At 40.3% G+C, this 21,012-nt stretch overlaps 1 protein-coding gene across 4 annotated transcripts in view; it reads left to right on the top strand.

Moving 5' to 3' along the window:
* Nucleotides 1-21,012, top strand: part of TMEM164 (transmembrane protein 164) — a 145,143-nt gene that overhangs the window by 38,839 nt on the left and 85,292 nt on the right. The gene's annotated exons all lie outside the window — the stretch shown is intronic.

Consider the following 21,012-nt stretch of genomic DNA (forward strand, 5'->3'; position numbering starts at 1 on the left):
CATACAGAACTGGGGTACAGGCCAGAGGCACAGGGGTGGTGAGAGGATTCACCAGAGACAGAGTGGGGAGCAGAACAGGCAGATCAACGAAGTACACTGCTGAGGGGAGCAGCAGACAAGTCAGGTCTGTGGCACCATGTGGATTACCTCTGGGGAGGGAATTGAACTCATGCTGAAGTGGCTTTAGCTTGTTAGTGCTGTGCTTTAACCCGCTGCACCACCAGGGAGGGCCCTGTTGTTGTTTTTTTTTAATTTTTATAGTATATATTTTTAATAATATAATAGTTTATTTTTACATCATTTTGTGCCTTTTTTCATCTTAGTTGTAATCCTTGTGGGCTTAGGCACACACTCAATTTTTAATCCATTTTGAATTAATGTCTGTGTATGGTATGAGATAGTGGGCAACTTTCATCTGTTGGCATATGGTTATTATCTAGTTTTCCCAATTTATTGAAGAGACTGTACTTTCTCCATTGTATAACTTGCCAAAAAGAAAAATATGGGTACTTGGGGGTGATGAATGGACTTGTCATTATCTTTCAAAATTACATGCTAATCATCAGGCTTGTACATCCATATGTTATTGTGCCTACTCATCCACATCTTCCTTGAAGGCAAACCATTCCATGATAGCTGCTAGGCAGACCATAGCCATGAGCTGCGCAGTAACCCGCCTCCCTGGCTTGTGTTGACTGGACTGAAAGTGACCACCTAGTCCCAAAACAGCTTTTCTATCACCTGGCAAGCAGCATGGGCTTAATACAGTGAGGTGGGCCACTCGCATTCCTCCACTAGGAAATTAGAATCAAGAACAGAGAGATTAAATAAGGGATAAGAGCCAACATAGGTCAGGTGGTGAGTGGTCATGTCAGGCCATGTCCGAGCTGGTGTTAGGAGGAGACAAACAGTGAGTATGCAGAGGAAGCCAGTAAGAGAAACAGATTACCTGACAGTTTCTAGTCCTCATTACCACCTTGAGCTCTGAATCACCTTCTAGTTTTCCAGAGGTTGAGTTTGATCCTTCACTGACATTCGTATGCTATACCTGTCTTCTTACTGTAGGTCTCCATTTCCTTGAGTCGGTTTGAGTAGGAGGATTCCTTTTTTTTTACACTAACTTGTTGCCTTCCCCCCACCCCCACACCCCCACACATACTCTTTTGATGAAAAGAAAAAGCCAACAAGTGTTGGTGAGGATATAGAGAAATTGGAACTCATGTAACTGTCGGTGGGGATGCAAAATGGTGCAGCTGTTATGGAAAACAGTATGGAGATTTGTCAGAAATTATACTTAGAACTACCATATGATCTAGCAGTCCCACTTCTGGGTGTTTATTTAAAAGAACTTAACTCAGGATCACAAAGGACTATTAGTATCTCAGTATTTACTGAAACACTATTTACAATAGCCAAGGGGCGGGCAGAAGCTCTTGGTGGGTGAATGGATAAAGAAAATGTACAGTAGTATATTACCTGCCTTAAAAACAGAGGAAGTCTTGTCATGCTGTGATAGAGCTGAAACTTGAGGATATTGTAGCAAGTGAAATAAACCAGTAGCAGGATTCCACTTATGTGAGGTATCTAAAATAGTCAAACTCATAGAATCAGACAATAGAAAGGTGGCTACCATGGGCTGGGAAATTGCTGACCGGAAGGTAAGCAAATGTAACCATACACGATACACCAATCATAGAGAGCTGCTATACAGTCTTTTGCTTATAGTTAACAATACTGTACTGTACATTTAAGAATTTGTTAAGAGGTTAGCTCTCATGTTGTATGTTCTTAATACAATAAAAGATAATATATTGTCAGACCAGATCTAGGCCTCTACTTTTTCCATTTGTGGACTGTTGGATTGAATCAACAACAGCTGGTTAACGTTTAGGGTTAAAATTATGTGGTGAAGACTGTTCTGAGTGTTATGGGGACAGTGGAAAAACACAGATACCTGATTATTTCTGTCAAGCTCAGTGCTGACTTTACTGGCTTTAAATCTGTGTTCCTGGCAAACAGTGAGAATGAAAAGAGGCAGGGATCCTGACTGTTCATTTATCACCTCACAGCTCTCAACCAACAGGGGGCCTTCTTTATCCTATTTAACCTCTCAGGAGAGTATTTGCCTTTCATTTATTCTTCTTTCCAGTCAACTCTTGATTATTCATGTAACAGAGGAAAGCATTAATGTGAATAATAGAAGGCTGCCTGAATTGGACTCTCTTCCTTACCTCAGCAGCATTGAGTTCCAGAAATGGAAACCAACTAGCAGGAGAGGTAAGGAGGCTGAAAAAATTTGTGGCAGGGCCAAGGAAATTAACGTTTCTTCTTCCACTTTTATACCTTCCTTCTAAATAGTCTCTGTTGAGTTCTTTTTTGGTGCCGGTGGGAGATTGCTGGAAAGGCCATCTGCTTGATTAAAGTTAAAAAATAGGATTAAAAAAACACTCAAATAGAGTTGGGGACAAGTTGACGAGGATGCTGTTTTTCTCTGCCATCTATTTTACCCTCATTCTGTCAGTGTCCCACAGCAGAGTGACCCAGCTTAATGGTAAGCCTTACCCTCAGTTTAGGATTTGGGAGTGAGCTTTCTGAAATGCCTAAGTGCTGTGTCTGTGAGTATGGTTCATAAGCACTTGCATTGGGTACTTACTACAAATGCTGATTTCTGTACCCTACACTAACTTCACCCCAGATACGGGGAGGGAAATTGACCTGGGATATGACTGTCAAACTACCCATGTCCAGCTGATATTTATACACACTCAGCTGTGAGGACTGTCCGGTAGAGTGACCTAAGGGGGTTTGGAGAGTGGTTCTGAGAAATTAGTGCCACTTCTATTTCTCTCATTATTCATAGACCAGTTGAGTGAGTGGGGAGAGGAGAGTGGGGCATTCCAGGCATCAGAGCTTGTTTTTCTGAGTGTAAAGAGATAAGGATTCTCTGTTGAAAAGAAAATGAGAAAAAATGGAGGTATCACCATGCAAAATTGGCTGGCACTTAGCACTCAAATATTTGCAGAATCAATGTTTGGATTATTCAGAGTTGATTGGTTGGAGACAAGGAAGATGTGTGTGTAACTAGCAGATTTGGTTTGTATTACTTTCTAAAGAGAGCAGGCACCCTCTTCTCCATTTCTGCATTGTCTTTTTTTAAGAGTGAAAATAGCCGGTTAAACCCAGCATGTTTGGGGTTTTGTGGTAATGTAATATATTCATAGGTGCTACATGGTGTCAGTCAGTGATTGTACCTAAGTATAAACCCAGTAGTCAAAATGAAGATACTGTGTTTATTTTAAGGCAGTGGTTGTAGTATTGAGTCTCTTTGCAAATTCTGACTTTGTGCAGTAAAGCAACATCCTGTATTCCATTGCTTTCTAGGCATTCTCCAACAACTGTCGAATGTGTTTTATTCCAGCAGTTTGTTTGGAAATCTGTTTAGAATTCAGATTGCATTTTCCCATGGACACAATATCCGTGGGGTGTCAGGTTCCCAGACCAGCTGGCAAAGTCTATTTAATTAGAACATGAATGGAGGTACAATCCCCCAGCCCCTAGCCAGAGTTCTGGCAGCTTTATTATGGGAATAAACATGAGTGTCAGACCTGTGATCCTAGGCACCTGCCTGTTGTACTCGCTGAGCAGACTCACAGGGATTTATTGTTGGAGGGGTCAATTCAAATTACTTCAACTGGCCACCTACCTCTTGCATCATCTGGCTTCTGCTCACCTTTCCAATTTCACATCTTCTATGTTCTCCAGGTCTTCTGTATTACCCTGACAAAAGAGCTACTTTGATTTTTTTCTGAATGTGTCTTTGTAATTTCTGGGCCTTTGCAATCATTCATACTCTTCAATCTGAAATCCCCCCCCACCCCCACACACACACTCATTAGTGGCTGTAATGGGATCCTAGGACTCTGATCATTGTTTTTATTTTCAGATGATTTGTGTGCTTTTTGTCATTTTTTGCTTCCTGCTAGACGGAATCCTCCACAAGAGCAAAGACTAGGTCTGCATTACTTGCTGTGTTTGTTATCTCCAGTCCCTAGCATAGTGTAGGTAGTAGGTTCTTAATAAATATATGGCAATTGAATGATTTAATCCAGGGGTTCTCAATATTTTTGTAGCTTCTGTACACATGATGGATTGTATCCACATGCTCAGTACACTAAACTTAGGGCCTCATCTCTAAGTTGATAGTATTTGGTCTGCTGAATTTCTTGACCCCTACGTCTATAACTCTCCTTTAAGTTCAGAGTCAAGAAAGAATATGGAATGCAAGTAAGAACAGTGACTTATCAGAGGGATAACTACATACAAATGAACATATATTTAGATAAGCTACACACTTTAGTACTTTAAATGTTATTTGTAGTAAATCATGTGTCTCATCTCTCATGTGATGAGACATAGCTTTGATCTGCTAAACCATGCTGAGAAGTCCCAAACTGGTCCACCCCTCTTTTTCAGATGTGAACTCTGGGTTTAGAAAGGGCAAAGCTTTTGCCCAAGTCCATACTTAGCAGCCGAACTGAGGGGTTCTGATTCTCAGGCCATTGTGTTTTCTTCTAGAGGCATATAAATAGTCTGCGTACATTGGAACAATTTTTCTTTCTGTGGATATTTGGGTCAGTCTTAAATCACTTGACCAGGGTCACTATTAGTGATAGACTGGGGAGTTAGGAGGATGTAGTAATGCACAGAGTACATTCTGTAATTAAAGTTTGGTTTATTACCGATGGATGTGGAGGAGAGCTAAGGGCGTACAGCTTACCTAAGGCACTGTTTACAGAACTGAGACATACCCGATGCCTTGTCATTGTGCCTGGACTCCACATCCGCAGAATAAGCGGAACATGGCAGAAAGCTCAGTGGACATTCTGTGGGTATTTCTTGATTATGTGGTTTGCTGAAATCACTCTGCTGGCAATGATAATACCATATGGATTTTTTTATATCATTGAGAACTTAATTGATAAGCATGTGACTTGATTCATATTGTCATTGCTATTAGTTTTCTATAGTTTGCATGGAGGGAGGGGGAGCCTTTGGGCCATTTGGCTTGAAGCCCTGCTTCAGCTATTCAGAATTACATGGTATCTCAAATACCTGTTGACTAATGTCGTTGCCCTTCTCATTCTGACTCTTGTGGGCTTCTGGTAAAAATAAAGTCATCCATGGGATTGAAGTAAAGGACGTCACTCTTGGGTGACCTAAGTCAAGTTTGAGGCATTTAGGAGAAAGGCCTGGCAGGAGGCCTCTGTAGAGGAAGGGAAAGCAGTGATTTTTCCAAGGTTGAGTCCTCATGGGGATTATGTCACGTAAGGACAGTGTAGCTCATTTCTTCACCTACCTTCTAGTAGGACACACTCAAAGAGTCCCATATCAGACTGGCTATTTCCCCCTGTGGTGAAGAAAACAGCCAGCAGGTGGCTAATTTAAAAGATCATAAGCCCCCAAACCAACCTCAGGAGGTGGCAAGAGTCAAGCATCCTTCCTCTAGGCCACCCAAAGTCCTCAGGTACTATACCACAGTGAGTATAAATGAAAAGCATCACTGGGTGTGTCCCTTTAAAAAAAGGCAACATGGGCCCTCCCTGGTGGTGCAACAGGTTAAAGCACAGCTAAAGCACAGCACTACGAAACTAGCTGCATCTACTTCAAGAGGCTCCAGAGGTGATCCACATGGCGCAGCAGACCTCTCCTGTTTTGTCCTCTGTATCACTCAGCAGTGTACTTCATTGATCTGTCTGTTCTATTTCCCACTCCGTCTCTGGTGAATCCTTTCACCACTCCTGCACCTCTGGCCTGTACCCCAGTTCCGTCTGTGTAAATAAATATTTTTAAAAACAAAGTAAAAAAGGCAACATATGACTTGTAGTCCCTCAAGCTACCATTTGCTCTGTTACCGTCTGGCTTGAGTGCCCCTTCTCACTGTCACTCTGAATAGACTCTGGTTTGTCTGAGCTGAGGGAAACTGAGTAAGCCTAGAAGGGCTCTTCCAGAAGTCACACATTATTGCCTTCTCCTAGTGATTGCCAGCCACCAAACTCTATCTGCCTTAGCTTTTCCTCATAAAGTGGCAAAAAGTGTCTTAGTTCTCAGTAAAATGCAGAGCTTCCTGGAGGGAACCCAATGTGGAAAATGCTGTAATTTGAGGTACTTTTTAGATAACAGCCCCTCTGGTAAAGAAAGGCCTCTGTTTTCCTCTCTCCCTTCACTCTTCTTCCCTCCCCCCGTATTCATCCCCTCTTCCTCTCTTTCTTCTTTCCCTTTCTGTCTATATTTCACATTTCTGCCTCATCACAATTTGTTCGATATCAGCTCATCACATTCTGAATTTTTCTTTTGATGTCTGCTTTGCAGAATAGCCCCTGCTGGAAAAAGAGAACAAAAGGCCAACTCTTCTGCTGTCCATTTGCAGCCTCCCCAGCCCTTTCATCTATCCCAGCGCTTCCCTGTTTGGGGACCCGACCTGATCTCCTGGGTCAGCACATGTGGAGCAAGAGTACTTTTTAAAAATCCAGGCACATGTGTGGCTGGGGAAGAGGGAGAGGGCTTGGAGGAGGAAAACTAGTTTCTGACCTGGGCAAAGGCAGACATCTTCTCTGCCTGTCCCACCCCAAGTTTAATTAAGAAGAAAGTATGCTTTTGAGGTCTTCATTGGCTAATCAAGGCTTCACCCCACCTTTAGGGCATCTGTGGTCCCGGTTTAGAAGATGGAGCTGGAGTTTGCTGTGCTGACATCTGGGTGTTCCCTCACACACCACGCCTTTGTCCTCGACTTTTCCTCTTCTCCTTCCTTTAGTTTCAAATCACAGAAGACTTATCTCTTTTTGCTCCAGCTTGTTGTCTTGGTTACAGAGTTCTTCAGGCTGCCTTTTCTTGAGGGAAATATGGTGCTTAAAAAATTTTAAAAATAGTGAGGGAAGTCTCTTTCTTTAGTGAAACAAGGGATTAAATAGTGGGTAGAACAAGAGTTTGCAAGCATTATGTAGAAATCGCCCAGGGTATTCTAAAATACTGTTGTCCAGTCTGTGGACCCCAGGTCTGACCAGTTTGAGTCACAACCTTGAGGAGTAGCCTCCAGATATTGGCATTTTATTTTATTTTATTTAAAAATATTTATTCATTAATACATACAGAACTGAGGTACAGGTCAGAGGTGCAGGGGCAATGAGAGGATTCACCAGAAACAGTGGGAGCAGAATAGGCAGATCGATGAAATACACTGCTGAGGGGAGCAGCGGGCAAGACAGAAGAGGTCTGCTGCGCCATGTGGGTCATCTCCCTGCCAGGCATTGAACTCATGCTGAAGAGGCTGCGGCTAGATTCATAGTGCTGTGCTTTAGCCTGTTGCACCACCGGGGAGGGCCCAGCATTTTATTTTAAATAAACTGCCTACGCAATTCAAATGTGCAGTTCGAATTTAGCACTATTGCATTTTTAACAGCAAAGTCAAACAGCTGAGTTCTGGACTGCTTGAAACAGGTGAGGAAATGCAGTCGACTTTTCTTTCTGTGCCTTAGTTTTACTTGCCTTAAAGAGGGGGCCAGGAAAGCTGGAAGTGTCATTATTGTCACACACAACAAGGAGATACCTTCCCTTAAAAAAATCCAATTATCCAGCTGACTTGTTGTCTGGACTTGAACAGTGGCTCGAGATAGTCTCTGGGATTAAGATAAATCTTTCCAATTGCTTGAAGAAGGAGCTTATCTGTGGGGAAGAACAGCAGTTTTGCTTTCCCCAGTATAGTTGGGACAGAGCTTTCTGGGTTTTTGAACCTGCCCTGACTTCAGACCCCCTTCTCACACCCCAGGTGGTTAGCAGAGTTAGATACCATATTTTTATTCTTTCTGAAATAGCTTTTTCTTATCGGGTTTTTCAAATATAAAAGTAATACATGCTCAAGATCGAAATCTGAATCATGACAAGAATATGCCACATAGCAAATAAAAGACCCCTAGAAGTCTGTCTTCTAGAGATAACCACTGAGCATGTCTTTCCTTCTGATTTTATGTTTGGAAGGAATAGAATAGTGCATATGATTCCCTTTGCTCCTGATGCTGTCTTCTCTTCAGATATGAGCAATTCAGAAAATTACCAGTGTCTTAGAAATCTGGAGAAGCACTCTATGTGTAAACACGTTTTGGATATTTAAAAGTGACTTGACTAGGTAACCAAGTCTTTCCTTACACAGAGACATTCATTTCATGTGTTCATTCACAAATACCTGTTGAGCGTCTTGCATATTTCAGACACTTTATTAGTGTTGGTTCTGCAATAAGCTTCAATACACAGCCGCTGCCTTCTAAAACTTACTGTTTACCAGGAAGCCTGACATTTAACCAAAACAGTCACAATAAAAGGGTAAATTTACCGCTCATTCATATTATGCAGACACCGAACAGAGTTCACAGGCTTCACTTGTAAAGTTTTCCCATGCAAAAATGTAGGTGGGAGGTGGGAGATTGGAAGCAGTGACCCCCAGCCTTTGTCCTTGCCGACAGGTTTCATCTTTTTCATCAGAATTTTCATCTAACAAAACGGCCATGGGGAATTAGGGTAATCCATGAGCCAGCTTTGTCACTGGCTGGCCAAGCGCTACTGTACCTCATTTAGCTCCAAAGACCTCATTGACCAGGCTGTGAGCTTCCAGCAGACGAGTCTGTCCTGTGTCTCTTTTGTCCAGAGCCCCTAGCAGGGACATCCTGTGCAGGCACTGGGTCACAGGTCCTTTTCGTCACATTCCTATTTTCCACCTTAGCGTCTCTGCCAATGTTGGGAATTCTTATTCCCATTTTTAAAGCTGTGAGAACTAAGCCTTAAAGAGGTGTTAAAAAAACTCCCTCCTTTAAAAATAACCCTACTCCCTCTTCCCCAGAAAATTCTTGACCATAGTTACATTGCTCCTCAGTGGCATTGCTCCCAACATTGGTTGGCCTACATGCCGTGACCTGACACAGTTGGTCTGCTTCCTGCGGGGAGCTGGTTACCATCCATTTTCCCACAGGTTATCCCAGGTTTTGTTTCTTCTGAGTTTGGTTGAAGAATTTCAAGACAACTAGTTCATCATGGTATAAGTATTTTTCTGGCGGGTGAGGTCAAGGCAGCAACACAATCCTCTGTTTCAAGAGCTCCTTGAAAGGCTGAACTCTTTGGTCTCACTATCCCTCTTCCTCCTTTTCCAGCTTGTGTCCTGGGCCACGCTCTGCTCTAGGAGTGGAGACACACTTGCGCATGTTTCCTGGGAAACTTGAGTGTGCCTCCTTCTGTGTTAGGCCCTGTGGGAGTGGAAGCAGGGGTAACTTAGCAAATGACAGATTAGCATGTCAATACAAGGGAACATTGGCTGCAAACTTGATTTTTGGTATCAAGCAATTTTGTGTCCATGGCTTGACTCTTTCCCTTGCTTATTAGTTGCGTGACCTTAGGTAAGCTACTTAGCCTTTTAGTAGCTCACTTTCCTCATATGTAAACTGGAGTGGGGTGGGTACATAGCCACTTATCTCATAAAATTTTGATGTTGAGGAATACATGAAACAGTACTTGTAAGATGCTGAATGTAGTGTCAGGCAAATAGTAAGCACTCAATAAAGAATAGTTGCTGCCATTATGATCATTATTAGTACTAGTAATATTAGACTCTTATTATTGACAATACTAGGAAACCAAGTGACAAGTATATGTAGTAGTAGTTGGTACAAATGGAATTCAGAACAGGAGTGAACAATTTGATTGGGTTATCCAGGAAATCTCAGGAGGAGATAGAATTGGATGAAATATATTCGTGAAATATATTCGGTAGAGTAATTATGAAATTGGGAGGCCGAGATGAACCAAAGTGGGGACAAAAAGAAGGAACCAACTCAATGTCTACAATACTTACACTCTATTACCAGCTCACCTGTTTTCACAGCTAATACCTCCAACCATTTATGGCTCCTCATTTTAGAGAGTCCTGTATTAGTGCTTACAGTTTAAAGGTAACATTTTAGAAGTGATAGTCAGAAGGGGACTGATTGGCTGACTGCTGTGACTAAACTTTAGAGGATCTTTGTACCTTGGTGGAGTTGACATGAGCCTTTCTTTTAAGATTCATTTTTAATTTATTTATGCATACAAGAACTGGTATAGGTATAGGCCAGAACTGGGGGTAGGGGGAGGGTTGAGAGGATTCACCAAAGACAAAGTGGGGAGCAGAACAGGCAGATTGACTGAGATACACTGCCGAGGGGAGCAGCGGGTGGGTCAGGAGAGGTGTTCCAAGTATGTGGGTTAGTTACATGGCCGGGGATCCAACCCCTCTCGCAGTGGCTGGCCATCGCTTGATAGTGCTGAGACTTTAACCCCTGTGCCACCAGAGAGACCCTGACTGAGTCTTAATTCTGCAACTTAACTTATGGGTTCAAAGCCATCCACAAACTACCCAGAGATGTTGGTTTCATAGGCCCCAGCCTTTCAAAAGACTTCATGACAAACCACGAAGTGGATGAATGGCTTCATTATGGAACCTCTATAGAGATGTAACATTTGTGTTATATATCAGGGAACAGGCATACTGCTCCTGATGGCAGCTTCATGAAGCCAATTTAAACAGGGGCTTGTTTGATAAGCTAACATGGGAACCTAATGGAGTTGAAAGGTCTTGTGAGAGAGACCATGTAAGGTACATCATATGTTTGTATTGATTACACAGTGTATTCTTTCCTTTCACCACTGCTGGAGAAACATCAATGATAATTTTTCTTTTGGATATTCCTGTCTTCCAATTCTGTGCAAGCACTGTGCATGCTATCACTATGTTATTTTCTTGATTTTTAAAAAAATCTTGATAAGAGTTGGAAAGCAACCACTTTTTAATAGGACTTTAATTACACTGATTCTCTCTTGATTCCTCCTTTGGCTTTGTTCCCAACTTCTAGTGATGTTTCCAAGTGGGGCCGCCACGAATAGCTATGCACTGCACAACCCTAGGAGAAGGTGCCATTCACATAGACTGTAATTGAATGGCGCCACTAGGGTTGTGCAGTGCACAACCTACACAACTGTACTCGGCGGCCCTATCGCAATACTTTCTTCATCAGGGGCAGGGGTTTGGAGGAAATAGAGTGTAGCTCCTTGGAACCATCCTCAGGAACCATCCTTAGTAAGAGGGCCAAAGCTGTGAGTTGTTGCATGGGGCATATGGGTAAGGTCGAATAACATATTTTGGTTTGATAGAAGGCATGTGAAAAGAGTTATTATGAATAAGGCTGATTGGTAATAAAACGATGATGGGGAAGGGGAGGGACTGGAATGCTACATGGAGTGTAGTCTTTATTCAAGATGTAGTAAGAGGCCATCTGAAGTTTAAAAAATAGAGTATTAAGGGTAATTAATCTACATATATAATTTACCAATTTAAAATGTTCAATCAGTGCTTTTCTAGTATATTCTCAGGTATGTGCAGGTATCAGCACAGTCAATTTAGAATATTTTCATCATTTCATACCACCCTTACTTTACCCCCACTAACTCTAGGCAGCTACTGATTTACTTTCTGTCTTTATAGATTTTCATTCTGGATGTTCCTAGAAGTAGTTTGATAGGATAATAGGGTCATTTCCAATTTGCTTTTTTTACTTAGCACAATATTTTTAAGGCTCATCCATGCTCTAGTATGTATCAATACTTCACTCCTTTTATGGTCAAATAATGTAGCTCTGCATGGTTATGCAATCATGTGTTGCCTAATCACAGGGATATTTTATGAGAAATGCATCATTCGGCTGTTCTGTGATTATGTGAACATCGTAGAGTGTAATTATACAAAATGACACACCTAGGCTGTGTGGTATCACTGTGGTGTATGCATGCAGTGTGTGGTTGACTGAAATGTCACTAAGCGATGTGTGACTATATAGTATTTTGTTCCTCCATTGGTCCATTGATGGCTGCGTCTACCTGTTGAGAATAATGCTGTCATGAACATCCAGGTAAAAATTTGTGTGAAGGTTTCTCTTGAAGACATAACATACATACACACATGTATGCATATGTGCATGTAGTTTCCAATTTTTCGGGTCAGATGAAGAGTTTTTGTGTTTTTTTTTTTTTTAATCTTAGCCTTGCTGGTAGGTGTGAAGTGGTACTACACTGTGGATTTTATTTGCATTTCGCTAATGATGAGTGATGTGGTGCTTCCTCCCATGTGCTTATCGGCCCTTGTTTTCTTAGGAGAAATATCAGTTCAGTTCCTTAGCTTACTTTTTAATTAGGTTAGTCTTTGTTGCTATTGTTGGGTTTTAAATGCTGTTTATGTATTCTGGATCCTAGACCCTTTCAGAGATAGAATTTACTAAATTCTCTCCACTTTTGGGGTTACTGTTGTATTTTTGATAGTGTTCTTTGAAGCACAAACTATTTTAATTTGGTGAAGATCACCTTATATATTTTTCTTTTGTTGTTCCTGTTTTACATTTATACTTAGGCCTTTGATTTTTTTTTTTTTTGTATATATGGCTTTGAGGTAAGAGTTCAAATTTGATTCTGATGCACGTAGAAATGCAGTTATCTCAGCACCATTTGCTAGAGACACTATTATTTACCCTTGAATAATTTTCACACTCTTGTTGAAAATTAGTCCTGAAGGTTTGTCTTTGGACATTCAATTCTACTTAGTCTAATCTCTATATTGATTCTGGTATCCCACTGTCATAACTACAGTTGCTTTGTAGTACGTTTTGAAATCAGGTAGCTGGCTCCCCTACTTTTCAAGATTGTTTTGATTATTTGATGACCTCTGCAATTCAATAGGTATTTTAAAATTAGCTTGTTATTTTCTATAAAGAAGTCAACCAAGCTTCTGATAGGGACTATTGTTGTCATCCTAGATTTTTAGCTGGGAGCTTAAAGTGATGAAGGTTTTGTATTTTAAGAGTAGAAACTTGATAATGTGCATGCACTAGAGTGAAGAAGGAGAGATAGGAGAAATGAAGATTAAATAGGCAACTGTTAAGGTAGTTTAAGAAAACAATAGGAACAGAAGTTGGAAAAGATAGTGAGGGTAGGTTTGAGATAAATCTAAATAGTTAAAGCATCAAGATGCTAGGACTTGGGGACTGACTGCTTGTGAAAAGCTGGAAAAGAAGGGAGACATCAAGGATTTCTCTGAGGTTTGAAGATAGGTTAATTGGATAACAATACATTTTTAACTTGCGTAAAATGATCTTCAAATTACAAAAGAGATGTAAAGATATTAGAGAGAATTTCTATACACTCTTGATTCAGATTTCAAGATTATTCTCTTGCATAACCATGGTAAAATTATTAAAGTTGAGAAATTAGCATTGTTTCTATGAACTAAAGTATAGTCTTTATTCCAGTTCTACTGGTTTTACTACAGATATCTTTTTTTATTCCAGGACTCAATCTAGAATATGCCTCATTGCATTACTTGCCATATTTTTCTCTTTTATTTACATTTACAAAGGACAGGTTTATTGGGAGTAGGGGGAGAATGAGAGAGACCTACATAGACATAGATGGGCAGTCTTAGGAGGAGAGCTGCCTTGTGCCATGCTTCTGTTGTCTCCTCTAGTACAATGCCTTAGTTTCTGTCTTTCACGACCTTGACAATCTTGAAGAGTACTGATCAGCTAATTTGTACAGTGTTCCTAATTTGGGCTTATCTGATTGTTTTCCTCATGATTAGGTTTGAGCAATTTTGGGAAAAAATTCCACACAGTGATGCTGTCTTTGACTTGGTATATCATATCAGAGGGTACATATTGATAAGACTTATTCTTGATGATTGGTTTATTCCTGGTGATATTCACATTTTCCTGTGAGTAAGGTGGTCGTTGTCAGTTTTTTCCACTACCTTAGCAGGTATCTTGCATGTAAAAATGATGAAACACTGATCATAACATCTATCAGTAGTTCCTACCAGTAACAGTGACTGCTGTTGTATTTGCCTAATGTTGATTTTCTGTTTGCCCATTCCTTTATTGGAATTCTACTCTCTACAAGATCTGAGCCTTCTCTCCCATTTTTTGAGGGAACAATCAGAGAAGAAAGAGGTTAGGGAAGGGAGGTCATAGTTCAGATTTAGTTATGCTAGGTCTGCGTGACATCCAGATGGAAATAGCCAGAAAGCATTTAATATCTGCATAAAAATAAGAGTTGATTTGGTTTAGTTTTGTCAGTTCCTTTGTTTTGTCTCTCTATAGTCTACATCTGGATAAAATATTGGTATTTATCTTTTTCCTTCTGACTTATTTCACTTAACAAAATCCCCTCAGTTTCATCCATGTTGTCACAAATGGCAAGAGTTCATTTTTCATAGCTGAGTAAATATGTGTGTTATGTATACTGTATCTTTTTATACCAGTGATTTGTTGTTGGACATTTGGTTGTTTCCATAGCTTGGCTAATGTAAACAGCGCTACAAAGGACAGAGGATTGCATGTATCCCTTTAAATTAGTGTTTTGGATTCTTCTGGGAGATACCTAGGAGTAGAAGTACAGGGTCATGTGGCATATCTATTTTTCATACTTTGGGGAACTTCCATATGTTGTTAAAAGGACTGGATCAGTTTACACTCCTACCAACAATGCATAATGTTTCTTTTCTCTTCATACCCTTGCCAACATTTGTTTCTGCTTTTTTTGATATGCGTCATTCACACTGGAGTGAGGTGATATCTTGTTATGTTTTGATTTGCGTTTTCCTCTTGATGACTCCATTTTTTCCATGTTGGACATCTGTGTGTTGTCCTTGAAGAAGCATCTCTTTAGCTCCTCTGAGGCTACTAGAGGGGGAGGAAGGACAGGGCTGAAAACAAAGTGAGAAGGGGGGTCCAAAGGTCTGTCATAAAGGGTTATGGCTATGAACTTACTTCCCTAAATCATATACATAGTAGTAAATCAATGTTATCACAATAATAAAAACAAACAAACAAATAGTACAAACAGTTGAGGTTAAGATATTAGAGACAAGATTTAATACTTTTCCCTATTTTACAAATGTAGAAACTCAGAAATGTAGAAGTTCAGGGTGAAAACTGAGACACAATGGGAAATCCAACTGGCAAGGCTGCAGGGAGTGGGGTACACATTGTTGAGGGCCTTGATTACCTACGTGCCAGTGACTTTGGTTTTTGTTCAGTAGCCATTTAAGATTTGTCAAGAGAGAAATTTCAGTAATCACATTCTAGTTCACAATCCTCTGCAACACTCTATGTGGCAACACAGAGCCATTTACAACCCAAATTAAATAAAATCTATATGTGTAATAAGTTTTATAAACCATTGGAAAAAAGAACTGTTGTCTGGAGTTATTGGAGAAGACTTTGTGGAAGAAATAGAATTTGCCATAGACTTGGATGAAATTGCAGTCAAGGAAGAGAAGGGGCATTTAATAAGGCTGATACTATCAATAACTCCTATTTATTTTACTTATACTGTGTCAGGCACTGAACTAAGTGCTTCAAGCATTTAATCCTCACATGGAATCCCCATTTGATAGATGAGGAGACCAAGTCTGTGGTGTGTAAGTGTTCACTCCCTGGAGGCAGGTAGACAAGGGAAACCGAGTAGTCTATAAGAATATTATGATGCAAGAATGGAATCAGAATAAGTGAGGTTAGATTAATTGAGAGTTTTATATGAACTGTTGCTAATAAAGCTCACAGTAGGGATGGATTTTCTATTGAGATCGGAGTAATTATAGCTATTATGTGCCCTAGTGCTTTGCTTGTTTTATATCATTTGACCATCTCTGAGGTCTTGTTCGACATAGGTCCTATTTTTATCCCTATTTTAGTGATGAAAATGACTCTAGACTCTTGCCAGGGGTGATAGTGCTGGTGAGTGGCAGAGCCAGTCTATAGAAACAAGTCTTCAAAATCTATATGCTTAGTCACCTTGGTAATGCTGCCGTTCCTGTTTTTATCTTCTTATAGGGATTAATTTGCTAATAGGACCAGAAAACTTGATATTAAGAGCTAAGATTGGCTGGTTGCTAAATAGTGCTTGGATAGGACACTGCCAAATATGTCTTTGTGACTCCTTACTCTATACCGCAATGGTTGACCAAACCCATTCTTTCTTCAGGTACCATGTAATATGGGTTTTCAGCCTGGGAAATTCTGGATTTAAGGTGACTTTAAAACCTTTTGAATTTGTTGTATATTGATTTTAAAGCCTAGTAGTACATACTATTATTTTCCTTTTGTCTAAATTCTTGGCAGAATGCTCTTTGCAAGTTCTTTACACAGACAAAAATTGAATTTCTCAGAAAGAGTAAACAGAAGGAGTTAATGGAAGGATAGAGGCTGGGCATTTAACTAAAGGTTTCCTGAAGAAAATGATGTTTAATTTTGTATTTGATGGGTAAATAAGAACTAGAAGAGGAAAGGTGTGAAGGCCATTCTGGACAAGTGAATGGATTAACAATGGCACAAATTTGAGATATCAGAGATATAAATTTAAAAAAAACTTTACTTATTAAAATATTTGGAAAATAGTATGTGACTTCCTGTAAGCTCAGGAAGCTCCCAAAGCATAATATCAAAAGCAGAAACCATAAAGGAAATGACAAATACATCTGGTTACATTAAGATAAAAAATGCTTCTATATATCAAAAAAACTACCACAAGTAGAGCTACAACCTTGACAGTCTAGGAGAAATATTTGCATTAAATTTGAAATAATTTGCATTGTGTCATTAAAACATAACTATCTTATAACTCAATAAGAAAAAGAACACACTAATTGAAAAAATAAGCAAAGGCCACAGATAATCACATTCACCAAAAATGTGTTAGAAAGTAGTTTAATGTTTCTGGTAATCCTAGACATGAAAGAAAGTGTGTGTGTGTGTGTGTGTGTGTGTGTGTGTGTGTGTGTGTGTGTGTGAGAGAGAGAAGGAAAATAGTTTCCCTTCTACCCTTCTAGGTCTTTGGCTGAGATACCCTCAAAATAAAACAACAGATTAACAGGAGAGAAATAAACGTGTTTAATGACACGTATGCCTTCTACTGTGTCCATGGGGGAGACTAAGGACATCAGAGTAACTCTGTGAAATATCCCTACCACCTCTGTAAGTTCCATTTCTAGCTAAAGACAAAAGAAAACAGTGATGGAAGAGAACCAGTGAATGTCTCTTATGATGGGATAAATAATTCTACTTGGTGTTGAAAACTTCTCCTTTGGCTGCTATGAAAAAAAAAAAAAAAACAAACCAAAAAATACTAAAATAATCCTTATGCCAAAGAGATATTTTGGGGTGACAAATTCTGTTCACCTTCAGTATTTTGACTTTAAAAAACTTGCCGTAACCTATTGGACAAGTTACAGCAAAAGCACATTCTCATATTTTGCTGGCTGGAGTTTGCATTCAAAGAAAATTTCTGGAAAGCAGTTTAGAATTATAGGTTAAAAGCCTTAAAATATATATTCCCTTTGGAGGCCTTAGAAATTCTTCTCTATAAATATAGGCTAAGGAAATAGAAAAGGATATGAAAATTTAGGCATAACTTGGGGAGGAAAGGAAATTCCACCCCTGCCCCTCTGAGTTCTTCTCAGGATGGTCAAATAATCAAATTAGCATTGGACAGATAAATAGGCAAAAAGAGAAAATTACTTATTTTCATACAAGGAATCTATATAGACTTTTAGATTCCAAAGCCAGTGGGCCAAAATGGGATATATGTGCTGAGCTAAGGAATAGAATAGGAACTTGGGCTTCAAGAAGATAAGAGGGTCCCAAGTTGAGGAGGAGCGAACTCATATATTACAAAGTAGATACTATGTAATTGTGCTTTGTCCTGCCATGTGGATAGGTTTTTCAGGTAGAAAGGTTATTTCTGGTAATACCTATTTCTGGAAAACACCCCTAGGTTTAATTCTTCTAGGTAAGTTGGGGAATGGTAAGTTTTTTAGAAGCCAGCAGGACTTCAGTTGACCTCCTCTTGAAATAATCTGCATGCCACAGTGGCACATCCTGGCAAGGCGTGCCCTTCACTTCCATACACAACAATAGGAGGAGATTGGTTCAGTAAATTGTTTCTACCCATATAATTGAATAAAAGGAAACTGTGACAAAATGAGTTTGTAGAAACATATTTGTTGATATGGATGTGCTCAGGATACAATATGGCAATTGCATGAGGCTGCCATCCTGGAGAGATAGGTGGGGTCTACAATGAAGATTAAGCCTGGCCTGTCATGCTGAGGGGCTTGAGGTTTTCTGGTAGGTACTGGCAAGCATTGGAAAGATTTTAAATGGCAGAGCAGACCAGCATTTTCACTAGATATCTTTCACTGCAGTGTGCCTAGAGGTGGGAGATTAGTGAGGAGATGATCGCAGAGCTCCAGGAAGAGAGGATGGGGGCCCCAGGACAAGTGATGGCCAAGAAGGTTGATCAGGGAAGGGAGGAACCAGCAACCAAAGCAGTTGGGAGGTAGAGAAGGAACTGGGACAGCTGTTGGTGCCTAGATTTCTGGGCAGAGCCTTGGAGCAGCATGGAGAAGCTTTACTGGGAAGCTGAGAGAATGTGGTTTGGAAAGGAACCAGTGTTTTTGTTTTTTTGTTTTTTTGTTTTTTTCATGAAAATCCAACCCAAGAAGCCCTCAGTTTTGTAAGGACTCAAGAGGTACAAGCCCCAGCATGTTGGGAATGAGGCAAGCTGGAGCTAAGCCTAACCCGTCTTTGTGATATGCTGTACTCTGGTACCCATCTGTGTAAACATACTTGGCTAACTTGGCTAGGTTTGTGTTTAGAGGTGCCTCGACTTTGTAGAGAGATCCTGTGTATTGTGTGGTGGCACAAGTATGTGGTGACTCCCTGCATCCTGTGAGGTCAAGAGGCAGGGATAGAGTCTAAAGAAGAAAGCCTCCGCTGAGGCCTGGTCTGTGTCAGATGTCAGGTATCATGTGTGTTGAACTGGGACTTAGGGGACCTGCTTCTTGTCAGAACCTTTCTCCCTCAGCTTCATTATATGTAAAATGAGGTGTAATAACAAAACCCTGTTTGCCCCCAGGTGACAGGAAAGCAGAAGTGTGTGCAGCCTGCCATGCCCTTTTCTCCAGGTGCTAGCTGGTTAGATTTCGGCATGAAAACAGAATTCCGAGTTGGTGCTGGGGCATGCTGAGATGTATTCTCATCTTCCTACTGCCCTTGTTTGCACGCCAAGTGCAGCTCTCGTTGCAGCAGAAAGGTAGTTTAGTTTTTTGCCTGCTAATACTCATACTACCAAAATTTGAAGGTGGCAGCCAACAAGGAAGAAAGCAGGGATACTAAGGATGGGACTGGGTCCTTTGGACCTGTGAATTAAAATGTGGCTTCTTCAGTTAATGATGATTATGGATCTGGCTCCAGCTTGATAGAACAGAAAGGTTTGATGTTTTTAATGTTTAAAGTTGCTGAAGAGGTCATGAATTTAGTGGAAATGGAATATGGTGAATTTGGATTCCTTTTCCAAATATGCTATTTGATATGTCTACATGTATTTGATTTACAGATTGCTTTGAAAAAGATACTTTCTGTCCAGATGATGGAACTACATGGGAAAGCCAAGAGAAAGGCCAAAGTAGTGGTGGCAATGACATGACCACATGAAAGTAACTGTTAGAAAACTTATTTAGAGTTAAGTAGTTTAGCTGCCTCAATAGAAATTTGATCCATGATTGAATGGAGGATAATCCTGGGTGGGGATTAGGGACTTGCTCCCTTGCTTTATGGCCTTTTGGCATTTGTCCCTATCAGAACCAGTCAGGTAGAACAGTTAAAGGGAAATCTGCTCCCCAAGAATCTGCATGTCTCCTCTTGGCGGTGGCTATAGAAAAGAGTTAACTAGGGGAACCAGTGTCTCGTTTTTGCTTCTCTGTCTAGTATGTTGGAAGTATCTTGGGTATTCCAGAAGCTCAACAAGGCTGTTGGTATGACACTTAGGTGACCCTGGAAGTATTGAGGACCTTTCTGAGGTGGGCGGGGGCCCTCTGCTCTCTGTCTGCTGTCACTTCTGAGTGTAGCCTTTGATGGCCTGATGCTGGGTAGCTATGTACAGCCTTCAGCTTGGTCTCTTGCCTAAGGTGAGTAACTTTACTGCTGGCAGTGGTAAAGAATACCAGCTTTGTTTCTTTCTTGGACTGCCTCTGAGGGGAAGGGTGGGAGTGGGGTAAGTTAATGTTTGGATGATTGAAATTCCAAGTCTACAATCCTTATCCCAAACCCGTGTATTTCAGAAAGCAGAATGTTTTTGCAATTCTGTGCATCTGCAGTATTTTGTATGTAGTCTTAGTGGGGCCTGGGGTATATAATAAATATATATTTTGATGAAAAACATATGGATAGTCACCATAAGTGGAATAGGTAAACTCGGTAAATGGATTTGCTTCAGTTCAAGTCATGTTTTGCTATGAAATGAGCTTTGAAAAAAATAGACTTTCTGTTTTTAGAGCTTTTAGATGTGGCGACTGCCAATAAAGGATTGTGGACCTGTAATTGTCAGTATTTTTGCTTTTAATCAAATTGATCCACAGGGGGGAAAGACACGTTCTTGATGGATATTTCCTCGGATGGGGTTCTTCGATGAGGTATTGTGCAAGGAATAGACTCCTTGACTTGTTTCTTTTTTTGAAGGCCCTGTCTTCCATTTTTCCTCTTGGCAGCAATTCAAGCAGCTGTCTTTCCTTAGTGATTTTCCTCTATAATACCCTTTCCTTCCAAATATATATAGGACTCCAGTAGAACTGAAGAACCAAGTGCTAAAGGATACAAACATGGCAAAACTGACACGTCCATAATGCTGATAAACTATTTATAAATGTTTTCCACAAGATAGGAACACACCCAATGATTTAACTATATTGTCTTCAACTATGTTGTTAAATCACTGGAGGTAAAGGAACTCTGCAAATATGAGTTTTATTCTTTTGTCCATTCTTAGTTCTGCTGAATGTCTTTGATCCCTGGAGTAGTTCAAGTCAAGGTGAAACATTCTGTGTTTGGCTCCCAGGAA

Source organism: Condylura cristata, unplaced genomic scaffold, assembly GCF_000260355.1.
Source record: "Condylura cristata isolate star-nosed mole 26May11 unplaced genomic scaffold, ConCri1.0 scaffold00019, whole genome shotgun sequence".
Classification (NCBI taxonomy): domain Eukaryota; kingdom Metazoa; phylum Chordata; class Mammalia; order Eulipotyphla; family Talpidae; genus Condylura; species Condylura cristata.